The 26303-nt window shown below is 43.2% G+C and overlaps 1 protein-coding gene across 10 annotated transcripts in view; it reads left to right on the forward strand.

Annotated features, from left to right (window-relative positions):
* MEF2A (myocyte enhancer factor 2A) overlaps positions 1-26303 on the forward strand; it is a 146635-nt gene that overhangs the window by 17609 nt on the left and 102723 nt on the right. The window contains exons 1-3 of one of the 10 annotated variants that reach the window (XM_075007247.1): positions 5816-5945; positions 6782-6909; positions 8872-8966. The exons of 7 other annotated variants lie outside the window; for them this stretch is intronic. The gene's annotated coding sequence lies outside the window, so the exon portion shown is untranslated. Of the gene's footprint in view, positions 1-5815; positions 5946-6781; positions 6910-8871; positions 8967-19065; positions 19174-26303 lie in introns of those variants that run through there. 2 more of the 10 variants (XM_075007248.1, XM_075007251.1) reach the window with 2 other exon arrangements.

Here is a 26303-nt window from a genome sequence, read left to right on the forward strand (position 1 = left end):
TAAATTGCCAAGGGAGGTTGTGGAATCTCCATCGTTGGAGATATTTAAGAAGCGGTTAGATATCTATCTATCAGGGATGGTTTAGACAGTACTTGGTTTAGACAGATGGTTTAGACAGTACATTGGGGCAGGGGGCTGGACTCGTTGGCCTCTTGAGGTCCCTTCCAGTCCTAGTATTCTATAATTCTATGATATATATTCTTATTTTTACTCTAAATCTGATTAATTGAATCTTACACATGAAAGCTCATTACCTAATTAATAAAATTGTTAGTCTTTAAGGTAAAATAGGACTGCCTTTTTTTTTTTTTGCGCCAAGGCATGCATATCCTTTTTGTCTTATGGGGTTTATTTTTGTTGGTTTAAAAAGAACATCAAGGAAAACTGAGTTCTTTTTACTCAGATATGACTTTCTAAAAAATAAAACTTGGAAGGTGAATATAAGTGACTCTGCTTAACATCTTTCCTAACTGCAGCATACACACTTGTTAAGTAAATTCCTTCAGTAGTTTCCCTCTGGTAATTGGTTGGCTGTCAAGAGGGTTCTTTATTATGTTGAGAAGTTTAGTCTCTGTCTTAAAACTGTTTTCCCCCTCCCCCCAATACATAAACAAATGCAAAGATCAGTACTGTTACATGCTTTAAAATCTGGTAATATTATAAAGCTAAGTGCTATTAAACTCTTGTTTTTAATTCAAATTGAATTAAACCTGCATTGCACATCAAGATATGGATGGATTTGTTCTCTTAAAAATAAGGATACCGCTGTGGAATCTCTTATGTTAATTATGAACTGTGTCTTTGTAACAGAGCACCTATTTTCTTAATAGCACAGAGATTCAAAATGGCTTTTACAATGGTTGAAATATTTCATTTGGAGGACACGCGACTCCTAAAAGCTTTTTTCATACAGAGGAAAGTATAACATATCCAACTGACTTCCAACAGCTTTTACAAAGCTTTTGAGGGATTATAGGTATAAGAAGGTATTGGCAGTTGACTTTCTCCATTTGCTTCTTTGTAGACATAGCAGTCAAACTACTTAGTTGATGGTCTTTTTGTTTTCAGTAAGCATAAGATAAATGACTTCATTCTGCATACTGAATTGTAGGATTTTAATTTAAAATCAACAAAACTAAGAAGTATTTGAAGGTAAAATAAGTTACAGTCACTAATCCTTATAGTAGTTCTTGAAGTTGGGAAAGTATTATTTCTTAACTTAGCTTTAGAAGTTTACGGAAAGTGGATGACTAGACCAGGGTTCAGCAACCCCCAGCACATAAGCCAGGAGTGGCATGTGAACCAGTTTCCATTGGCACCCAACGCAGGAGCTCCCTCCTCCCCTCTGCAGCTGGGAGCGTGCTCACAGCCATGCCACCTGTGGTTTTAAAAAAAGGCCACCTGAACAGTAAAGCTCTGCATCTTACTTTATTAATGAAGCTATTGTAAGTGGGACTATTAGTGACTTTAAAATGTGTCGGCAGCGCTCAGACCATACATAGAGGTCAAAAGGTCAAACTTCGGCACTCCAGGTAAGAAAGGTTGCTGACCCCTGGACTAGATCGAGATTGCATGAGTAAATAGCATTCACAGTTAAACTTGTGAGTTTCCATCTCTAGACCTGTACTTGGCTTGCTGAATGACAATGTGCCCTTTATAAATCAGGCTCAGTTTCTAATTATCCTGGTTTGCATTGTTGCTTTTTCTGTTAGGTAATTTTTTCCCTAGATTCTTTTAACTACTTTACTTTGCAGAAAACAAGAGGTTACTTGCCAACAGTATTGTGTAGAAGACGTTTAATTGTAACTATCCATTGTTTAGTGGTTTTTTCAGAATCTGTAAAACTTCATTAATAGACAATATGAAATTAAGAAATCAATAATTGCTGAATCTTCTGAAATCTAGTTAGAATACAGCTTTCCCCTAGGGAATAAAATGGAAATTTGTAATACTTATTTCTTATGGTGATTTTGTAGCACTATTATTTCAGATTAAAATGCAGTATTTATATATGTAGAGCTTTGCATTATCTACAGAGAAGTGTTCAGGCATCAGATTATAAATTTAGATTTTTAAATCGCTGTTTGAAAAAAAAAAAATCCCTTCCTCTGGCTTCTCTACAACATTTTGACACTCCTGCTCACTTGACACGAATAGCTATTGTGCATCCTCTTCTGCCATGGAGAGTGAGTAGTAAGGAACGGAGTTTAAAAATGATTCATGTACAATCTTCTTAGCTCTGTCCAACACTAGGGAGACTATCTAAATATTTAGTCACAGTAACCAATGACAGTAGGAGCCCTCAGCCTGCTCTGTATTTCACAATTTTGCAAATGTGGTTCTGTCAGTTGAGACTATGAAAAAAACTTAAATCCCTAACAAGCTGTGCTCTTGAAAGTTCTGTTGTAGATGAAGTTGTTTTCACCAAGTACTTTAGCTTGTGTAGCTTCTTTTTTTACTAGGATTGGTATAGGCAGTGCAGGCAATGGATTTATATGGATTTTAAATAATTTACTGATTATGGTAATCCTTAATGGGGCTTTGTCCACAGTAGTAGCAGCTAAACTACTTCCAGCTGGGTTTAGATGACTTAAATCTTGAAAGGGGGTGACCAGAATCTAGCCTCAATAGGATTTTCAACATCAGTATTGTTGGTGATGCTGAATTGGCGATGACAATTTTCAAAAACTTACTCTGGTCTTAATTTGGTCCCACAGAATGGAGCTTAAAAATGTTTAAATCATACTGCTTCATCAAATTACATTGACATATGATTAAGTCGTGCTTTAAAGCCTGATGGCTAAATTCTATTGTAAGACTAGTTTAGATTAGACCAAACTTTTGTCCAAAGTCAATGCGAATTGTTACAACAGTTTAATCCTCACTTTAAACACTCATTTCTTTACTCCATACACAGTGCTTGCTTTCTCGTTTTTGTGAAATTGTCTCACCAGCACTGCAATAATGGTATAATGACAACACTATAGTGGGAATAGATTACACACTGGCATTCTTAGTATTATACTCCATGCTCCTGTCAAATGGCGATGGTTTAAAATGGCATTGATTGCAGGTACCATCTTTATGCTCGGACTTGTCTATTTACAGCGCTAGCACGGCTGCACTTGTAGTGACTGGGAGAAAGGAAGATGCGTCTGCTGTAGAAGAGGCTTACTATGTACAGTAGCTAAATACATTGAGCAGTGCGGAGATTTTTCTTCAAAGTGTACTAAGCAAACCAGGCTGTTGGTTTCCTTCCTCTTCAAGACATTTTTTTTTTTTAAATAATATGCTTATTAGTCATATACTCTTTGTCCATGCTGGTCAGGAAACCATACTAGAATCTCCCTAGAAACCAGTGGTAAAGTGTGCTTGTAGTTATGTTGCTAGTTTGCAGAGAGTTTTAATCGCTAGATTTGGAAGCTTCTATGGTTGCCTCCTGTGCGTTTCTTGTGTACAGTAGACCTCCGATTTGCGTGGCAGTTGCGTTCTTGGCCACCCTGCAGAAGTTGAATTTTCAGGTAACTCAGTGATGTGCTGGTTAGTTTCCTGGCTCCCCACCACTCAAGGGTTACGCCCCAAGTCACCCGAAAATTCAATGTGTGCTGGTCAGTTTGCCAGGTCCCAGCAGCAGAGAGGAGCCAGGCTGCCCCATGGTTCCTAGCTCCTCGCCCCTCCCAGTGACCAGGAGACTGCTCCTGTCAGGGGTGGCGGTCAAGAATCAGGCTGCCACCCCTGACAGGAGCAGTTTCCCTGCTTCTGTCAAGAGTGGCGGGCAAGTTATGTTAACCTGAGACAGCGTGTATCTTGGGGATTTACTGTATTGTTTCTCCATGGTTGTTTGGAGTTCAGGTAGCATTTCACTACAGGGTGGTAATACAGCTTGGTAGCAAGCTTAAAATATTAGTCATATGCTGAGATAAGCCCATTCAGGTTCCGAGAATTCGACTTTACAAGGAGTTTCATTTAATATCCCTACTTCGGCTTATGAGGCATTTCTTCGCATTTACGAGGACTGATTTGGATTTTGCGCACCTCAGCGGGATGTGGCCACCCTGTAATGGGAGAAAGGCTGCAGCTCCAGGCAGCAGCTGCCCGCCCAGTGCATCTCTCCGCAGCACCCAGCAGCGGTTTCCCAGAGCCCCTGGCCGGCCACAGCGGGCGCCCACCTCCGGAGTCGGGAGAGGAGGGGACAGCGCCCATCCGCAGAGCCACCGCCCTGGGCACCTCGGCCCACCCCTGCCTTTACCTTGACACTGCTGTGGCTGGTCTGGGTCTCCACCTCAGCACTGCAGCAGTGGTGCACCTTGGCCTGGCTGGCGGTGCGGGCTGGGGCCAGGTGGAGGCTGGCGGTTCTGGTAGGCAAGAACTGAGGGGCTGGAGTCGGCCGCGTCGGTCTTGATGAAGAGGCTGTGCAGGGGGGCGGTGGCGCGGTACAGGGAGGTGGACTCGTCTGACTCTCGGGAGTAGATCATGCTGTTCTGCGAGACGTGGATGCTGGGTGCACAGCCCATCCCGGCTCCGCTGCTGCCGCTCACCTCCCGAGGCGGCTAGGGGGCCACCACCGCCCCACTGCGCAGCTGTGCCTGGGGCGCCGCTCATGGCGTTCTGTCCTATTTAGCGCCTGGCTTGCCTGCTGCTGTCACCTTGGCCACTGTCAGTGGGGCCTCTCCGCAGTGGAGCCCTGTATGAGTGAGGCATCGCCCTTCACCAGCTGGGGACCCCCTGTGCCTGCCTAGCTCCCCGCACAACCAGCCCCTGGCACTGCCCCCTCCCCGCTTACCCTAAGCTGCACTCAGGCCGGGCTGCCTCCCTGTGCTCTGCTCTGCCCTGCCCACCCCCTTGCACCGGCCCCACTTCTGCAGCTGTGGGCGGCTACCTGGTTTTGCAACCCCCGCCCCCAGTCACTCTTCAATTTCCTTTCCCCTCGCAGCCCTGACTCTGAACCTGGGACAGCCCCCCGAAAGCAGGTAAACAGCTGGATTATAGAATAACTAATGAAGGGAAAATGCCTTATGTGGTATTATGATAACTAATATTAACTATTGAAGTAAATTGTGTTCATTTTAATGGGATTTGGTGTTGTTTTATTATAAATGGGTGTAAATTTTGGGGCTCAGGAACGCATAAAATTTTTTCATGTTGAAATTAATGTAATTACATTTTCAACTGACGAGAGTTTGCCCTAAGAGGGGTTTTTCAGGAACGAATTACCCTCGTAAGGTGGTGGTGGGGAGACTGTAGTCCCCTATAAAAGGGTAATACCAGGCTGTTTGCATGGTGGTTGTCTGTATAAACAGTCATTAATAGTGTTCTTCCACGTAGCCTTTCTTTTGGAGGGCTACAAGAAACACCTTGTCCACTTCTTGAAGACACTCTCAAATCCGCTAAACTGAGCTGAATATCTGAAGATTTAAAGTTATAATCTTTAATGGATAGTACTACTCTTAAAATCTGGTCTACAGTGTATCTGTACCTCCACTGTATAATGTAAGTTCCTAAATGCAGCAGTGATTTGAGCATCATACAACATCCAGGATTGGTGTGGGGATTACTGCCTGAGCAGGGAGTTCCTGTATAGTTAAGCATAATGTCTGGGATCAAATTTGCCCCCTTCAGTTAGACTACATGCCAAGTTTGGGAGTGTGATTGTGCAATGTACTTAGCTAGGACTTGTCCTTTCAAGCCTGGGAATTGTTTGCTGGTCACCCCTAGTGGGCTGCACACAGTCAAAAAATGCAAACGCCCCACTAGTCTTTGAGATGCTTTATGTGGATCCTTAACTCTCTTAACCTGCTACTTCAGAGTTCTCCAATATGTATGAAGTTCCTGTGTTTGAGTGATCCTGCATAACAAAAAGATCTGCACTTCCCTTTGGGATCTGAGATGGAAGGGCGCAAGGATATGTGGAACATTTGTGGAGACTCAAAAGACTTCAAACCTATGTACGTGGAACAAGTGTGCTGTTGAGGGGAGCAAAGCACTTCTTGTGTCTTGTCCGATTATAAAAGTTTCATGGGTGATCAGGAAGCCCCCCTTGCTTAGCTGTAGTTATCTGAGACATAATTCTTTCTTTGTAATGGATAGTAACTCTTAAAATGTTATCAAAGCCATCTGTATTAGTTTAGTTTAAAAAAAAACTTACAGGAATAACATGTAAGCTACTTTAGTTATGACTCTAGATTCAATAGCAAGACCCATGTAGCTGGCAGTGCACCTGCATCTTTAGGAGCTCCGTATGATCACGTGTTCTCGTGTGGTTTCAAGCTGTGAATTCCTGTTTTAGCTTTTGTTCTTATCTTTATCAGAAGAGTACTGAAAAACTATTTGAGGTATTCCTGTAAAAGAAATTGTATTCTACAGCTCACTTTGAACCTAGCACTTGGTTTACTGTGTTTTTGTTTAAAAATATGGTGGGTGTCATGTGTATTACTCACGACAATTATCATCTTTAAAAATATATGATTATAACACAGATCAGAAGTAAACATGGCAACTCTTTATATTTACGTTATCATAAATTCAGCTATAGCCAGTAAGCCTAAAAAGTAAACAAATCCCAAATTTTCTTTGCATGTTCATTTTGTAGTTTGTTGCCAAAAATGTAGTTTGGCACCTCAACTTCCATTTGATTTACATTGAGATAAAACCTGGCCCTGCTAGCTCTTCCAGAAATAACATTAGTGGTCTTCTGATGATACGTGGGTATTGGGTTAAGATTGGGGATTTGGATCACAAGTCCATCAATTTAGGTTTAATAATTTTTTGCCTTTTGTTCCAGTCATTGTGTCTGAACATGTATTTGTGCCAGACGGGATAACACGGAAGATGCAACTGCTAGGCACCCAAGTCACCACGTTTCTGGGGCACTGGACAATTCTCCTGTACCTCTTGATGGTCTTCTGATCTGTGGGTTTGATACTTCAGTTTCTGGGTTGGTGTTTTTGTTCTGGGTTCTGTACACTCATGTCTTTCATACATTTCTGTAGTCAGATTACTTAATTTTTATCCAATTGGCTTTTAATGCCTCAGTCCTTTGAGTTTTACATGACACATACAACACATGTTGAATAGTGCAGAGAGAGAGCCATGCTAGTCTAGATACTATCAAAATAAAAAAGCAGTCCAGTATCACTTTAAAGACTAACAGAATAATTTATTAGGTGATGAGCTTTCATGGGACAGACCCACTTCCTAAGATTATAGCCATACCAGAACAGACTCGATATTTAAAGCACAGAGAACCAAAAATAGTAATCAAGGTTGACAAATCAGAAAAATATTATTAAAGTGAGCGAATCAAGAGTAGAGGGGCGGGGGAGTCAAGAATTAGATTAAGCCAAGTATGCAAAAGAGCCCCTATAATGACCTGAAAAATTCCCATCCCGATTCAATCCATGTGTTCATGTGTTGAATTTGAATATAAAACAGAGTTCAGCAGCCTCTCTTTCCAAAGCAGTGTGAAGATTCCTCCTCAGTAAGATGCAAACCTTCAGGTCATTAACAGAATGGCCCACTCCATTAAAGTGCTGGCTGACCGGCTTGTGGATCAGGAGTGTTTTTATGTCTGTTTTATGTCCAGTAATTCTTTGTCTAAGAGTTTGAAGTCTGTCCAATATACAAAGCATCTGGGCATTGTTGGCACATGATGGCATATATGATGTTAGTTGAGGAACATGAGAATGTGCCCGTGATTCTGTGAATAATCTGGTTAGGTCCAGTGATGGTATCTCCAGAATAGATATACGGGCTTCAGGAGTCCAGCATCTGCATTTTCCTGCTGTTTTTTAGTTTTTGGGTCATGTTTATTTTGTCTCACCTGTACCTGAGTCTTCCCCCCAAAATGTTGTTTTTTATGTATTATGGCTACATTTACACTAGCAAGTTCTTCCAAAAGGTTTTTCGAAAGAAAGGGGCTTTTTCAAGAGATCCTGTGGGGCATCTACACACAAAAAGTGTTCTTTTGAAAGTAAATTGAAAGAATGTAGCTCTCCTTTTGAAATCACTCTTCCTTTTCCATTTCAGGAAGAGCTCCCCCTTTTGGAAAGCTACTTTTGAAAGAAAACGTGTGTTGATGCTCCGCAGGGCCTTTTTTTGAAAGAGCAGTACTCTTGAGGCCTGCTTTTTTCGATCCCTGGCCCCTTCTTTAAAAAAAAAAGTGGGGACTGTGTGGACCGTCTCTTTCAAAAGAGCAGATCACTCTTGATCTGCTTTTTTGTGTGTGGATGCACTCTTTCCTCAAATAGGAATAAGCGGATTTTGAAGTGTGTGGGGTCCTTTGGAAATGGACTCTGTATAGACGAGCTGTGCACGATCTAAAGCAGCACTTTCAAAGTGCTGCAGCCGCCATAATGGTAATGAGGTGCTGCATATTCATTGCAGAGCCTCATTAGCATATCTCCAAGCGTCTCATTAGCACCCCCCTTTCCAAAGAGGGGTGCTAGTGTAGACACAGCCTATGAGTAGCAAGGGCTGAAATTAATTGGGTTAGAGGACAGGATTTGTTTGAAGTGTGGGGGACAGAATTAATTGTGAGACAGGGAGGATAGCCAGATAAGGGAGTGGTGATAGCCCTCTTTTTTGTTAACCTCTTCAAGCACTGGGCTTCTTCTCTGGTGTCGGGAAGGTGGGGGAAACTCTGCATATAACTCATATTTTGCAGGTAATTTAATCTTTTATGTGAAATAAGATACCTCAGCAAATAAAGTAGCTTACTTGGTATAACAGTGTCATTGTTCTGTGATCGAAGTGACAAGAAATGCTATATGTAGGCATGGTTCTGCTTCTGTTTACATAATGGCTGCCAATAAATGCTTCACCCTCTCTGTTAAGAAATTAACCCCCCCCCCTTTTTATTTTCTTGGGAGACAGGGAAACTGCATAATCACTGCAACAGAATTGGATTGGATTATTTCTGAGAAAATTTGTGTTCTGTTTGTTCTACTCTTCACATCATCATCTGGCAGGTAGTTCCACAAGTTAACTGCATTGTGTGAAGAAATGCTTCCTTTTTGGTTTTAACTTGGTGCCTATTAATTTTCATTTGGAGATCCTGGGTTCTTGTGCTTGTGGAAGAGTAGGTAACATTTATTTGCTTTCGTTATATTGGTCATCATTTTATAGACCTCCGTCATAAACCCTGTTAGTCATCTCTTTTCCAAGATGAAAAGTCCCAGCTTTATTAATCTCTCCTTGTATGGTAACTGTTGCATACCCCTAATCATTTTTGTTGACCTTTTCTAAATCTTTATCCTGTTTCAGTATCTTTTTTTTTTTTTTTTTTTTTAAAAGATGAGCTGACCATATGTGTACCCATTGTTCAAGATGTGAGCATACCATGAATTTATATAGAGGCAGTATATTGTCTCTCATTATCTATCCATTCTTCTAATGATTCCCAATTTCCTGTTTGCTTTTTTGATGCTGCTGCACAGATAATTTTCAGAGAATTATCGACAATGACTCCAAGATCTCTCTTGAGGGGTAACCGCTAATTTAGTCTCTGTACACATGCATGCACGCACTCATATATAAATAAAATTTTAATTATGTTTTCCAATATGCATTGCTTTGCATTTGTCAACGTTGAATTTTATCAGCCATTTTGTTGCCTGTTCAGCCAGTTTTGTGAGATTCTTTTGAAGCTCTTCACAGTCTGCTGTGGGCTTAACTACCTGGGGCAATTTTTGTATCAGCAGATTTTGCCACCTCACTATTTATCCCTTTGTCCTAAATATGAGTACGTTGAATAGGATCAGTTCCAGTACTGACCCCTGTGGGACACCACTAGTATATCTCTTTCCAGTCTGAAAACTGGCCATTTATTCCTATCCTTTTGTTTCCTGTCTTTTAACCAGTTATCAGTCCATAAGAAGACCTTCCCTCTTGTCCCATGACAGTTTACTAAGAGCCTTTGGTGAGGGACCTTTTCAAAGGTTTTCTGGAAATCCAAGCACACTATATCCACTGGATTTCCTTTGTCCAAATGGTTACTTACCTTCTTGAAGGAGTCTAGTAGATTGGTAACAGAGAAATCCATGGTAGTCTATATACTATCAAAACAAAAAAGCAGTCCAGTAGCACTTTAAAGACTAACAGAATAATTTATTAGGTGATGCACTTTTGGTTTGGCTATGATCTGAAGAAGTGGGTCTGTCCCACGAAAGTGCATCACCTAGTAAATTATTTTAGTAGATTGGTAAAGCATAATTTCCTTTGAGAAAAAAACACGTTGACTCTCTTCACCAACAAATTATATTAAGTTGTGTCTGACAATTCTGTTCTCTACTGTAGTTTCATCCAGTTTGTCTGGTACTCAGGTTAGAGTTACTGGACTGTAATTGTTAGGATTGCCTCTGGAGCCCTTTGTAAAAATTGTTGGCACTTTAGCAATCCTCCAGAAATTTGGTGCAGATGCTGAGTTCCTTCAGAACTCTTGGGTGAATGACATTTGGTCCTGGAGACTTATTGCTGTTTAGTTGAAAACCTCCTGTAATGGCATCTCAGTCTGGTACAGTTCCTCAGATTTGTCATCTGAAAAGGATGGCTCAGGTCCTTCATAATTGCCCTCATGTCTTGAGCCAGGAAGACAAATTTAGAAAACAGTGCAATGTGAATGCCTGCTCACACTTTAGGTGACATTGTAGATAAAAAGGGGGCAGCATTATCTCTTGTAAATATAAACAAACTTGTTTGTCCTAGAAATTGGCTGAACAGGAGGTAGAACTGAGTGGATTTGTAAGCTGTAAAGTTTTGCATTGTGCATGTGTAGTCGCGTAACAAGAACAAAATCTTCTTCATTTGTAAGTTGCACATTCACAACAGAGATTGTACTGTAGTATATGAGGCAAATAATTTTCAGTTACTTTTAATTTTTTAGTGCAAATTGAAATTAGTGTATTTGAAAATATAGAAAATATCCCAAATATAATACCTTTAAGTTGACATTCTATTATTAATAATATGATTAAAACTTCAGTTAATCACAATTTTTGAAATTGTGTTTATTTCAGGTTAAATATTCATGTTAACTGCAATTGGCAGCTCTACTTGCCAACTGTTTTTGTCTGTTGTATCATTTTTATGTCAATTACATGTCTGCTGCAGTTCAACTAATCAAAGTTCTATTTGATACTATCAAAACAAAAAGCAGTCAAGTAGCACTTTAAAGACTAGCAAAATAGTTTATTAGGTGAGCTTTCGTGGGACAGACCCACTTCTTCAGACCATAGCCATACCAGAACATACCATGGTATGGCTGTGGTCTGAAGAAGTGGGTCTGTCCCACGAAAGCCCACCTAATAAACTATTTTGCTAGTCTTTAAAGTGCTACTTGACTGCTTTTTGTTTTGATAGTGTATAGACTAGCACGGCTTGCCTCTCTGTTACTACTTGATACTGTGATTAGGGAAATGTTATGTATGTTTCCCATTTCAGAGTGTAATAAGGTTAAAGATTTATGTAGCAAACCTGCCAAAACATCATAGTGAATGCAATACTGACCAATTTACAAGTGTTACTCAGTTTACTGAGTAATGGTGAGAAGCAGGAGCACCAGAAATGCCCTAATGCACAGGGGACCCACAGGTACCTGAACTGTGGGCCCTGCCTCCCCAGGCTGTCCCTTCCCACAAGACTCTGCTCCTGCACCACCTCTTCCTCCCACGACTCCGCACCCGGCTTACTCCATTCCACTCCTTACCCCCTATTGATCACCCTTATAGCCGGTAAGAAATAGGAGGGTTCTGCTGCCTCTAGTCAAAGGTGACCTAAATGCTTATCTGTGGTTTTTAAATGAGTTATGCTGTGGAAGAAGTTTTGTCAGTAATAGATTTAAAAACCTGATGATTCTTTCAGCACTCCTGTCATGACACCATTTGGCATACAGTTCTACTTGTATTTGCTCAGAACATGCAGATGAGTGAAGACAGACACAGGGATGAATTTAAGGATCAAACTTCAACTTCATTAACACTTTGGAGGAGCAGCATATGTCCCTCTCCCTCATCTTGTGTCCATCAGACTAACCATTTAACTCAGAGATAGCTGTTCTAGTTTACATTTAGCTCAGTATGGTCAAGAGTTACGAATGGGCTTTCTCCATACAACTCAGGATAGACCCTCCCTGGTCTGCCCATTGACCTCAAGTTGTAGGAATCCTTAACTCTTGCAAGTGTGGGGCGGTGGGGAGGAAATAAAAATTTCAGCATTGTTCCTCTCCCTTTTTGCTACTGTCTGAAAGACCAGTGAAATCCTGGGTCTCATTTATTGCTGGGAGCTGCTCTTTTTATCCAATGCCTGGAGTTGAAATGAGCAGCAAGTTGTGACCAACCATAAAAATCAGCATGAAAGTCTGTGAATGGGTTTAGATGGATGTGGGGGAGGGAGGCATTTTGGCTTATCAGTTCTTCTGCCCAACCAGCTCTCTTGTCCTGACCTCCCCACATTTGACCAATGGGAATTAGCATGCAGCCTTGACGTTTTCAGGCATAAGTTCTTGCCTCCTCTTCTCTGGGCTCTTCATTCCCCTGCTAGTTGGACCAACATAACTTTCTCTTCTTGGCCTCTGCCCTGACCTGCCGTTTTCCATTTAGATTGGGGTGTAGGGCAGGAGACTGTCCCCACTGTGCTATTTGTAAGTCAAATGTTTGTCAGATTTTGGTGATCCATGTGATTTTTTGCAGCTCCTCTGCCTCCCTGGTTCCATGGTAAAGCATTGAGTTTTCTGTCTGCATTTTTTTTTTTCTGGCACTGAGTTGTAATGAGAGGAAAGATGTAAATGCTGCATTTATAATTTAACTAGAAGATTTACCCAGTGCTGCTCAGATCCTTCAGGATAGGGAACTTGGGGATATGGAGAGCTCAGGCTAGGGGGCTGACTGGAAGTGTGGGTGGTGCAAGAGCCTGGACTGGGAGGTGGGGAAGGGCTCAGAGCAAGAGGCTGGTAGTGTGGGTTGTGTGTGCAGGAATTATGGTTGGGGAGTGAGGAGTAGCTCAAGGTAGAGGCTGGGGAGTGCAGGAGGCAGGGTTGGGGATGGGGTTAGGATAGGTGGTTGGGAGGTGTGGGGTGGATTCTCTCAGTGCAGAGGGGGTTGAACCCCAAACAGGTGGCTGCTTTCTACGGCCATGGGGGCTGTGCTGTCCCACTGTGATCACTCTGGAGCATAACCTGTCCTTTTCTGTCAGAGGCCCTCCTTTTCTGTTTGATGAGAAACAATCAAATTTCAGTCATAGTGCATTGTCCTGACACAACCAAACCCTGACCTTGCTTTTGTTTATCAGAAGGAGAAACTGAATACCAAATTTAGTGGTCCTGGTTCTTACAGTGCAGGAACAGTTCTTGAACAAACACTCACAGACCAGCAGACAGACACAAACTCTTTAAAATATACAGTAGATAGCAAGCTGAAGTTTCTTCTGCCTTCATAAAGGATTCTGTTTTCATCACATTCTTGAGCTGTTGTATAGCACCTCAACTTTTCTAGAAGTTTGCAAGCCTAGTAGGTGTTTCTCTTGCCTTCTTTGTGGAAATTATAAGTAAGCATTTTTGATTAAGTAATCTAATTTTATTTGCCTTCTTTTGGGCCCTCCTAAAGTCCAGATTCAGTTATCCTTGGATTTAGCTCCATTCAGCACTGGTGCCAAGATTAGGCTTGTGTGACGTGTCTAAATTGTTAACTTAGTCCAGTAATACAAAACTTCAAAGGCAACAGAGACTTGAGAAGAGAGTGGGCAGAGCTACATAACACTATAAAGAGAAGGGATGGGATAGATAAGAACAATTTCTTGAGCTAAGTTTTGTAGCTAGAATTAAAATTGTATTATATTTTTGTTCTGAATGGGAGTGCCTGAATTTTAACAGTAGATAATTGAAGGGTTTTAGATCAGTATTTCTAAGTTAACTTATTCAAGGAATGTGCATGTTTGTGGAGGGGGAAGAGAAGCTTTTTATATTTAAAAAATAGTGACAGTAATAAAGCAGCTGAATATGTCTGGCTGTAGGCATACTGTCCCTTCCAGGCTCAGTCTTTGCTGATGCAGGTGAAATTGAAGACTGGGGGCACTGGTATCTCAGCTGTTGCCAGCTATCTGTCATTTTTCATTGCTTCAGCTGCTATAGTTCTTCAAACCACCATGTAGAAGAGAGAGGAGAGAGTAATGTCCTCCAGGACAGGAGCACTTGGCAGTGTCTCACTCTTTATTTCATGACATTGACAACAGTTGGCGTCATTGCTGAGAACTATGTGGCATACTATGCATTGAGGATGATCGATCCCGTTTTTTTCCATGACAGAGAAGCCATACTTATTGCAGTCTTCATCGTACTTCCTTTTCTTAATTGTGGACATAATACATTAATTAAAAACATCTAAAAATAACTTCCTGGATTTTTGCGGGCAGGGGGCAGGGTACTCGTGGGGGTCTGAGCAGGGGGATAGGGTACTCCTGGGGATCTGGGCTAGGGAAGGGGACAGCTCAGCTGGTACCTGGGGATCCTGCAGCTGTGCGCCAGGTCCGGGGTCTCAGGAAGTGCCCCCCAGTTTGGAGGCTTATGGCAGGCATAAACTAACTCTTATAGAAGAAAAAAATATGGAGATGCACATCTCACAGACCTGGAAGGAACCTTGGAAGGTCATCGAGTCCAGTCTCCTGCCCCCGTGGCAGGACCAAGCACCATTCCTCCCCCCCCCCCCCCCACCCTTTTTTTAATCTGTTTATCCCAGATCCCTAAATGGCTGCCCTCCAAGGATTGAACTCAAAACCTTGTGTTGAGCAGGCTAATGTTCAAGTCACTGAGCGATCCCTCCCTGGCATGCTTGGCTAAGGTCCACCAGTACATAAGCACAGAATTAAAACAATCCCATCCAGCTTGTCTTGCTCAGCAGACTGAAAGGTAACGTGCCACGAAACAGAAATTGAGAGCACAGAACTTTTAAGAAGTAAGAGTTAGTCGTTAGTCTGGACACACTAGAGCCATTAATTCATTTTTATGAGAGTGTAAGTGTATGTGTAGCATGTTTGTGATGAGATTTAATTGTAACTTATTTTTAAAACAAGAAATTTACTATTTTATTGGTATAAAAAATAAAAAATCTGATCTAAATAAAAAAAATCCATTTATTTTTATTCTACAAGTGATTTCTCATATCCATTCCAAATTGGGTATGTGCAGGCACACGCCCAGTCACCTGAAGCTTTTTGCCCTAGCTAGTAGCCATAGAGTTGGTGTGGCGCCAGTATGGTAACCAATATACGCACCACCCAACACCCTCCACCTCTGCTCAGTTCCATCTCGTAGCGCTGCCAGTCATCGGAGCTCTTGTTTTCTGTGCTCATTTCTTTAGCTAGTAGCCTACTCTAATGTAAATAGTTCTTGAAGTATAAAATAGTTTTAGTACTTGATAATCTTATTGTTTTAACTAATAGCTGAGGCAGGGCTTTCCATCACTCTCGATGCCTCTGCCCTGGGGAATTCCTGGCTCCCCAGGCTTGAAGACTTGTTCAAAATTCAGCAAACGTATGCCCAAAAGCGACCCCCATTCAGCCTGTTTGTTTGTTTTTTGCTTGGGGGAAGGACATGTGCATGATATATGTCCAATTTATAAGGCCTTAAAGCCCAGAATTCTGGAAGATAGGGCCCAACACCTTAAAGTCCTCTTAATGGAGGTGGCTCTTCAACCTCAAGAATCTCCAGTAGGAGCGGAGAGTGGCGCCTCCTCCGTGCTAAGTGAACTGGCACCATCAACCACAGTGCTACATAAGGACTCTCGGGACCGAGAGCAGGTGCAGGAACCGTCACCTCTGCGCCATAGGAGTCAATCTCCAGTGCCAATGAAGAGGAGGAGGCATGAGAGGCATCACTCGCCGAAGTCAAAGCATGGTGGCCTCAGTTTAAGGCTCCAGTGCATCCATTGAAGCTGGTGCAGAGGGGGCGCCCTCAGGTGCTGGACTTGCCTTCAATGCCAGAGGCGTTTTGAGCAGCACAAGGACTTTTGCAGATGATGGTGATGGGGTCCTTCTCCATCTATGGAGGACGGACGCTGTAGCACTGAAACAAAGCGTTTGGGGCTCATGGACATGACAGTGGCAACAACCCCTGCACTCACATCGAGGCCGGCATCAACACTGTGTTCGGTGCCAAGTGCTCCAGTGCCGACCCACAAGACTGTGGGCCAGTTTCAGGTGTCCTATACTCCGGCATCGGCATCATCCTTGGTGCGCATGACATCAGCGCAGACTTCGATGGCCCCACTGTGGTTATCTGCTTTTGAATCAGCATAGGAGTTGAACTCCTTTTACTTGAGCTCTGGATGGAGCGGGAGCTCGAAGGTCACACCATAGCCGTTGCAGCCAACATAGTTATCACGTGGATGATACGGTTTGGCTTCTAGTGTTGCAGGTGACTCAGCAGTGGCCCTTCGGGACCCTGGGGGCATTTCACAAGGTGCAGGATCAGGTGGTTGGAGTAGCTTTAATGGTGTTGGGGGCCCTGTTGATCCCAGGCTTGGTACTGTTGGCATCACTGGGCACCCCACCACTGGAACAAAGACAGGAAGTGGTGGTCATCATGGAGCCGCATGTGTCTACTTCGTTGGTGTTGACCTCGGCACTGGCCTTGGCGCTGTCACAGCTGGACTGGACCCCTTCATTGCTGGTGCCATCCGTAATTGTATGTCCAGTGCGGATTGGGCAGGCACCAGCCCAGGCACCAGTACCGACTCAAGTGCAGGGAGTGCTAACAGTGCTGTTTGTGCCACCTGTGGTGCGATTTTTCTGCCAGCCAGTGCCTATGCCAGTTCCACCTACGGTGCCCCCTGGTTTGCTCATAATTTCCATGGAGGACCAAATGCCTGAACAGGTCACTACTGCCCTTCCTCTCCAAATGGAGGTGCAAGGGCTATCATCTTCTTCCTCCCCTGGATGAGGTGGTGGCGGGCTCATCGGCCTCCCCTGTATTGGAGGATGGCAGGGCTTTTCAACAGGTCCTTTGGAGAGTGGCCCAAAACCTGGGGGTGCAAGGCAAGGAGGTCTGGGATGAAATGGACCCTGTCATGGACATTTTTGTCCTCTGCAGGCCCCACCAGTGTGGCTTCTGCCCATAATCAAAACATTTGCTGCTACGGCTAAAACAGTTTGGCACACCCCTGCTTCTGCCCTTCCTATGGCCCGTAGGAATGAAATTGTACTTTGCCCTATCCCAGTGCAGTGAACATTTGTTCACATATTCCCCCCACCTGACTCCTTGGTAGTGGATGCTGCTAACCATAGAGAGTGCCAAGGGTTCCAGGGTCCCTTCCTGAAAAAGAGAATCTAATTACTTAGACCTCTATGGGAGGATTGCAATTAAGAATTGCTAACCAGCAGGCTCGGGTTAGCAGGTATGTTTATAATACAGTCAGCACCCTGTCTAGGTTCTGTGAGATGGTGCCACCTAAAGCCAAGCAGGACTTCACAGCTGTGGTGGTGGAGAACAAACTGATTTCAAGGGTGGCCCTTCAGGCAGCATTGGATGCTATGGATGCCACCATGAGGGTTATGGCCTCCGGAGTGGCAGTGCATATGGAGGCTTGGTTGCAGTTTCCGGCCTGCCTCATGACCACGAGTAGACGGTCCAGGACCTCCTCTTTGATGGCCCTACCCTATTTTCAGATAAGACAGATAAAAGACTGCATAGTCTGAAAGATTCTAGGGCCATTCTCCGCTCCTTGGGCCTGTGTACACTAGCCAACCAACACAGGCATTTTAATCCCAGTCTTCAGCAATGACACACAGCAAAGATAGGTTTGGGCACCACTGCCCCCCATGGGATCTCCATTTGGTGTTAGCCAAGCTTATGGGGGCCCCCTTTGAATCCCTGACTACCTGCTACCTGTTTTTTCTGTGTTACAAAACAGTGTTTTTCGTGGCAGTTACTTCCTGGCTGAGGTATCTGAGTTGAGGGCACTTTCATCCTTGTACATAGTGTTTCCCAAGGATGGAGTTAGGCTGAGACCTCACCCTGCATTTTTACCGAAGGTGATCTCCTGGTTTCATGTTAACAAAGACATTTCCTTACTGGTATTTTACCCAAAGCCTCATGCCTCTCCAAGGGAGCAATGTTTACATATCTTGGATGTTAGAAGGGTGCTGGTCTTCTATATGGATAGGACTAGGCCCTTTAGAAGAATACAGCAACTCTTTGTGGCAGTTGCTAGTAGGCTGAAGGTCTCCTCCCAGCGGATTTCCTCCTGGATAGTGATTGTGCATCAGTGAGTGTTACAAGCTTGTGGGGGTTCCACTCCCTCCAGTTAGGGCACGCTCCACGAGAGTGCAGGTGTTATCTGTGGCGTATTTGGCGCAAGTGCCAGTTCAGGACATCTGTGCGGTGACCACCTGGTCCTCACTTTATACGTTTACGGCACATTACGCTTTGATGCAGCACGCCCAGGAAGATGCTGCAGTGGACAGGGCTGTCTTTCATTCCATTTGGGGCTCCAACCCCACCTCCTAGGCATTGGCTTCTATTCACCCAACTTGGACGTGAGCAGTCACTCAAAGAAGAAAAGACAGTTATGTGTTCTGTAACTGGTGTTCTTTGAGATGTTGCTCATGTCCATGCCAAAACCCTCCTGCCCTTCCCACTGTCAGAGTAGCTGGCAAGAAGGAACTGAACCTCTGTGTGTGGGTGGGTGGTGTGGTGTGGTGTGGTTGGTCAGTGCATATATTGGTCACGATATCGGTGTCACTCCAGGGGGCATCACAGTGTCCCTATGGCTACTGGCTGGGGCAAATAGCTTCTGGCAACGGCGTGTGTCCACACACACACACCCAACTTGGAATGGACATGAGCAACACATCTGGAAGAATACCAGTTACAGCCACATAACTGTCTGGTTTTTATCTGCCCTGATGTTTAGTGAATTCTGTTTTCACACTTTTTCTCGAAAGGAAGTTCCAAAGAAAGAAGAAAAAAATCTGTTAACATTCCCCCTCTGCATTCTTCTCCTCTCTACTGCTCTCATCCCTCTCCACCCTCCAGAACAGAAGTGTGAAGCACTTTACATCAACTACTCCACCTTCTGACAAAGTCCAGAATCTCAGGGTTCAAACCATGCCTGTTCTGTGATGGATTGATCCTCTGCAGGGATGGGCACAGCTAAAGACTCTTCTGCCTAATGAGGGCTACATTCCCAGGTAAGTTTTCTGTGCACAAGTCCTTCACTGTCAGAACTCCCAAATTCAATGTGTAGCTTCTTGAGCAGTTCACGTAGATCTCTTCAGACTGAGTCACTAGTTACAACCAGACTGGGGCCAGATAAGCTACCATCAATGATGCCTGGGCTGTGGAAAAAATACAGAGAATACTGTTGCAGTCAGCACTGGATCATATTGACTGTTTCAACATCTTCAAAGTCTCTGGTGCCTATAAACAGCTTTGGTGCTGATAGTTTGGGTTCTGACCATGCTGGCTCCTCTTCTGGCTTCCCCAGCTCAAGCTCTAAATCTGGCACCTGTACCTTGCCCATAAGTGGGACATAGATTTGTGTAACCATTGTGAGTACACATGTATCTCTGAGACCAAGGGGTTCTTCCAGGGAGGCAAAGAGAGGCTGAACAGTACTATAAGGGCAAAACAGCTAAGCATTCATTCAGAAAAAAAAGTCAGATACTGAATTTGATACTTATGGCCATGTTTAAGAGACATCCCCTGTCACTCACAGCTTCACGGAAACATTCAGTATACAATATATCAATTTGTCCTTACTGGCTTTACTGGAAGCAGTAGTTCCATGTCGAGGAGCAAATCACCTTCTCACATGTATTTAAAAAAAAAAAAAATCACATTTCCTAGTGGCTTTGTCGGCTGTGCTAGCCATGCTAAATTACACAATGATAAAGGGACAATCACTGTCTCCCATATTCTCTAGGAATACTTATCACCAGGCAAGGCATCACCTTCAGGTCGTGGCACCTGCCATGTTAAGATATGACTTTAAAATAGTGTGATGGAGTGGGGGGAGTGCATGTGTGAGTCAGGCTGGATGTCTGAGGCAAGCAGCAGCTCCCAGTGGCTAAGGATGACCCTGGGGCTACAACTGGCAGGTAACACCTCTGCCCTGAACAAAGAGGAGGGAGGAGCCGAGCTGGGTTTTGAATCAGGGGGCAGCAGTTAGAGGCTAGGAAAAGGGAGAGCTGGAAGGCAGCCAGCCTGAGGGGGGGGAAAGCTGCACCCCAGAGGGGCACCCCTCGGGGTCTTCTCCCCAGGACGGGTTGGAAGGACTGTCTCTGGCTGCTGTACTGTCGCTTCTGTGAGAAAATGGGCATCTGTTGCCTAATAAACCTCCTGTTGTACCTGCTGAGTGAGAGTCACTCCTGCCAGCGGACGGGGTGCAGTGCAGGGGGACCCCTGAACCCCATCACAAATAGTGGTCCCCAAAACTTTTTACCTTAAGACTCCATGTGCTGCTGTCCTAAAAACCCTCTTCTGGTTAATGAAGGGATCCTAGAACCAACAGAAGTCCTACTGCTGACCCCAGCCACTATGTCTTTCCTTCTCCAAATACTTAGAGTAAAAGCATTGGGTGTTGCTGAAAGTCCTTGAGAAATTGTATTTCAACCCAGGCCTGGGGTTCTGCATATCTTTGTAGCGCAGGAGGTGTCAGAGCCTACTAAAAGGGCTCCTATTGACAAGGACCAGAATAAGTTACACATCTGTGGCCAAAAGCCTTTTTGTAGCTTTTGGTGGAGAGCTATCAAGCCCTGTACACTAATAAAGTTATTTCTTGAAGGAGAGAGTAAACCATTTGCAAAAGTCCAGAAGGATAGCAGGGATGAAATGAAAAAAGGCCATCAAAAAGGAGGTCAGATGTTCATGAAAACCATAACTACATAGGGTATGGATGCTGTGATATGGCTGGAAGGTTGATGGCCATGGTTATCGCCATGACAAGCCTTATGGCTGCAGGTATAAGACATACCGCATGAAGCAGAGACGCAACAAATTGACTTGCATTTTCCAAGAGTGGACCTCTCTAGCCTGAATACAGCTGAAGTGCTCCAGCCTTTCAAGGATTCAAGGGCTACCTTGAGGTCTTTTGGGGTTCATGTGCTATTTCCCATCTTATATCACCCCTAAGTAGAGCAGAGGATACCTTATTCCCAGGCCAACAACTGAAATATCAGCTGCTGGACTGCTCATTAATCCAGGAGGTGCCCTCTTCTGTTTCCTTGGTCAACCCAGGTCTTCTGAGGCAGCAGGTTTGATAAGAGTATCACGAAACACAGTAGAATCCCTCTAAAACCTATTGTTTGAGAATCAGTATGCCTCTCTTCACCAAGCCTGAATGGCTGTCATTGCCAACAAAATAGCATTAGACCATATTTCCCATAGCTACTCTCTAGACCTGCATTCCACTTATTTTCCCTACATGCTTATTCCTTTTCAGGAGACTCTCACAACAGCCCATTAAACAAGTGGAATTGTCATCATTATTTTATCCGAGACCTATAGAAGAAGTAACATGGTAATGATGAGCAGAGGAGAGCCTTCTACTCATTACTTTCTTCAGGAAGTGGGCTTGGAATGTGGGGTCTGAGTGGTGGGAGGGAGGGAGTGCAGAAGCAGGGTGGGGTCCTGGGAAGGGAGGTGAATGAGCAGTCTAGGGGTGCAGTGCCTGAGAGATGGGTGGCACTTACCTAGCACAGCTCGCTGGGGCACACGGGGCTGTGTGGCTCCTGCCGCTCCCAGGCACCCCCCGCAGTTCCAGCCAATCAGAGCAGTGGGGGAAAAGCCTCCATGCAGCACTTCTTGGTGCTCCTGTTCCCCAAGGAGGGAAAGGAGGTTTCTTTCTGCCAGCCCCTCACCCTCCAGGGAGAGCCCATGGGACAGATCTGGCCCCAGTGTGACTACTGTGGCCTGTGAGGTCTGGGGCTTGACATCTCCAACCACCAGTGGGCCTGATGCTAGGGGGAGCCCCGAGCCAGGAGGCTGGATCCAGGCAAACCACAGGCCAGATGTGGACCACAAGCCCCAGGTTCTTCCCCATCCCTGATCTACAAGCATTCCATCTCTGTCCCAGTTTTGTCTGTTTCTCAGCAGTGCACAAGATGAACAAGATGATGGTGATCCCACCATTAATTGCTAAACAGTTTAGCTGATGGAAGAAATCAGAATAAAGTCTGTGGGAGGGGTATCATTCTCTGCTCTATCCCTGATAAAGACTTTTTATTATGAGTGCGCCAGGTTTGGGAGCCTACCTGGACTACCTACAAATGCCAGAGGACATAGGATTCCATCTCAATGCCCATAAGCTCAGAGCTATCAGGCCAGCTTCCATAATATTACTACCTGTTCTTCAAAACTACATAGTGCATAATTTTATGTGCATCACAGAGAAGTCCTCTACATTTGGCTTTGGACATGGCATCACTAATGCAGGATGATCTCTACTGGCTCCTCAAATCCTGAATGTCAGCAAAAACCTGGTGGGGTTCCTAAGCAATCAGTTAGTTACTTCTCAGGAATGCTCCTTGTGAAAATCTGTCATAAAGCAATTATTCCTGCTCTGAGAGTCCCTGGTGATAGAACTGTTAGCCTCTATGTCAATGCTGAGTGACTGAACTCTTGTTTCAGGGGTGTTATAAGCCATGGCTTGTTACTGCACACCTTCCTTCTGCAGTGCTCTGAAGGATGCTCATACATTTTTTCCACTGATTTCTCCTGGTTCCCCAAAATGAACCAAGATGCCCAGTTCCCCAAGACGCCCAGTCTCAAAGAATGGTACTTCCAACTTCTGTTTAGTTGATGCAGCTGAAATTCCTCATTCTCGTCATTTGAGGGGATGCCGTTTAGCTACAGTAGGATCCACTGATGCATACTCACAAATAAAACACAAATAAATGGTTTTAATACAGCATTTTAAATTAAGTTGTCCATACCAAACATCTTTTTAAGTAAAATGTCCCTGTGTGTACCATAATTGGTGCAATAAAAAGGGCTAGTTAGATTTAATTCTCAAATAAGTTCATAAAAATGATATTGCTTTGAAATGACAACAAAATTTAACAGAAGGATGTTAGAAGCACCTCATGCTTTACTGGTAATAGGAATATCCTTGTTTATCAATGCAAAGATGGGTATTTGAACAGACATTAGAAAAATCAGTTTGTTTCCCACCAATAGTTGCTGCTTTTATAGGTCGCATTCTGTAAATATGCGTGTGCTTAACTTTATTACCATAAGTAATACCATAGAAATCAGTGAGACTAAACGACACGTGGCTGGAAAGGGTTAAGCATCCTGCAGGATCAATGATGCAAGTGCAACCCGCAAGGACATTTTGATAGATAATGTTTGTGTGCTTGCACATATATTGTTGGAGGTTAACTATGTAAACAAATGGTTCCTGCCTATTCTGTATTTTGTTAATTTAGAGATCAAAGGAGAAATTTAAAATATAAAAACTGTAAATAAGGTAATACCACTCTGTTGATTCCTTTTTGAAGTACATAGCAAATCTGTGAATTTACAGTAGGCCCAACAAGGAAAATGACAAAAGTCACTTGTTACCACCTCTAGCCCTCAAATTAAACACCGCCGGTGCATCATTAACAACCTACACCGTATACTGATCCCTCAGTTACAGGCCTTGGGTGACAGACCTGGCCACTCCTACAGACAGCAGCCCAATCTCAAGAAAACAGTCCTCAGCAGCCATACACCATAACACAGAAACTCTTAATTCAGGAACCTATCTGTGTGACAAACCTTGTTGCCAATGTTGTCCACACAGCAATACCATCCCTCGACCTAACTGCATTAGCCACTCTGTCTGGGACTTGTACGCCTGCACATCCACTAATGTGATATATGCACTCATGTTGCAGCAGTGCCCCCCTGCCATGTACACTGGACAAATTGGACAATGTCGGTGTCAAAGAATGAATGGACATAAATCTGACATCAGGAATTGGAATATACATAAACCTATAGGCAAACTCTTTAACTTCCCTAGACATTCAATAATGGATTTGAAAGTAGACATTCTTCTACAAAAGGATTTTATAGCAAGATTTTAAAGGGATGCATCTGAATTGGAATGCATTTGCAAATTTGACACATTGAAATAAGGCCTTAACAGAGATGTGGATTATTTTGTGTTACAAGGGCAGTTTCCCCACCTTTGATATTCACAGGAATGGCACATATCCTACTTAACTTTAATTTCTTCTTCTACTCATACTAAAAGTGAAAGGTAACCTACTTTTTTACTCCTCAGCTTCCCCCGCCCCCATGAGCCCTGGATTCTAATTGTCTGCTCCAGTAATCTGAGGAAGTGGATTTTACCCACGCAAGATTATTACTTAATAAATTTGTTAGCCTTTAAGGAGCTACAGGACAGTTTGCTATTTGTGGAGCTACAGACTAACATGGCTATTTCTCTGTTACCAGTTGCCCTATGTTAATCTGTATAGCTAATTACTGGTGATGTTTAGGAAATAAGCCTCTAGGATTCCTAAAGACGTTGAACTATGAAGAGAAGTCTGGGACTTCATAAAGACTCTTGGCACCTGATCCTTTTTATTTCAGATCTGCTTGATGCTTTATCAGGGAAAGCTTTAAGTCAAGGTTGAGTTCTCCTGTCCCATCTGCATCACCCAGAATAAGTACATTGGACTGTGGCCTATTTCTGTAAGAACTTTTTGCAATTACAAAGCTCAGCATCTCTGGTGCGCATGTGATCTCAGAACTGGATTCATGTCTGTGTGCATGCAGCTCCTTTGACCAGTACAGGTACAACTTTCAGATACCTAAATGGTGGCTGAAAGGAGGAGGGAATTATTTTTTTTTCCTTAACCTCTGAGGATAGGACAGGAAACAGTGGCTTCAATTGCAGCAAAGGAGGTTTAGGTTCAATATTAGGAGAACTTTCCTAAACGCTAGGGTGGTTAATCACTGGGATAAATTGCCTAGGGAGGTTGTGGATTCTCCATTGTGGAAGATTTTTAAGCACGCATTAGACTAACAATTGTCAGGGATGGTTTACTTTGGTGTTTGCTCCTGCCATAAGTGCAGGGACTGGTCTTGATGACCTTCTGAGGTTTCTTCCAGTTCTAATACTCGATGAATACTCTCATTCATTTGTTTAATATATTTTAGTTTAGTTAATAAGAATTGACCTGTAAGCATGTATTTGGGTTAAGACCTGAAATAATGTTTAACCTGGGAGGTAATGTGTCTGATCCTTTGGAACTGGTAGCACTTTGTTATATCTTCATATTTGCCTTGGATATTCGGTTGGAGGCTAAAAGCTGGATTGCTTTAAGGAACTGTGTTTTAGTTTCTGAGTAACCAGTAAGATGTAATGGAAGCTGTTTTATGCTGGCTTGGTGAATCTTAAGTATTGTAATAACCACTAGTTTTTTGGGGAGTTGCTTCCCCATTCTTTGGGGTTCACCCCAATTGAGTGACCTCACTTGGCCCCCTGGGATCCCAGTCACATCCTCATTCTGTAAATATTCATGTACTTTAGTGCTTCAACTAATATAATTGAAATCCGTGAGAATATTCACTATAGTATAGTGAAGCATGTATATATACTTGTATGATTGAGCCCACTTTTAGAACAGTTCTTATATGAAGATTTCAAAACACATTTACAAGACAACTGCAGTTCAGGTATCCTCATTTTTATGAATTGGTTGAGGTGACTTGCTTACTGTCACATTAGAAACTAGAGTTGTAAGTTGCATCACAAGAGTTCTGGTTTTCCGGATCTGTGCCTTAACAGACATTTTGCCATGAAGGGAAGAAATGTTTGTTGGAAATTGAAATACTTAATTAAATTATCTGGGAGGAAGAGTTCACTTTAAAAGGGAGTATCCTAGTCACCTGTCTCTTATCAGACTTTTCATTAACTTCTACGTGAAGTGTAGAGAGAATTTATTTTTGTAGACTTAAAACAGTGTAAAATTGATTCCTGTTACCATAAAACTTGTTTAAAAGGGACACATTTGTAGAATTCATCCTTAAATAAAGAAGTTCATATATGCTTAGTTTCACGGTTAACATAAATTCATATATTACAAATCATTGTATATTTTAATTCATTTCCGTACTGCTCCTGCTGCACAGTTCATCCAAATGTTGTTAAAAGCAGTTCCGAGTTTATTCAGAAGACCACTTCCAGTTTTCGGAAAAAGACATAAATATTTTATTCAGATTCAGAACTTATTTTGTAATATCTTACTGAGTAAAACTTTCAGTTGTGTACAAATTTCCATAAATTGGGATTCAGAATGTTAAATTTACCAACATATTTCAG

This window comes from Carettochelys insculpta, chromosome 12 (genome assembly GCF_033958435.1).
Source record: "Carettochelys insculpta isolate YL-2023 chromosome 12, ASM3395843v1, whole genome shotgun sequence".
Taxonomy (NCBI): Eukaryota; Metazoa; Chordata; order Testudines; family Carettochelyidae; genus Carettochelys; species Carettochelys insculpta.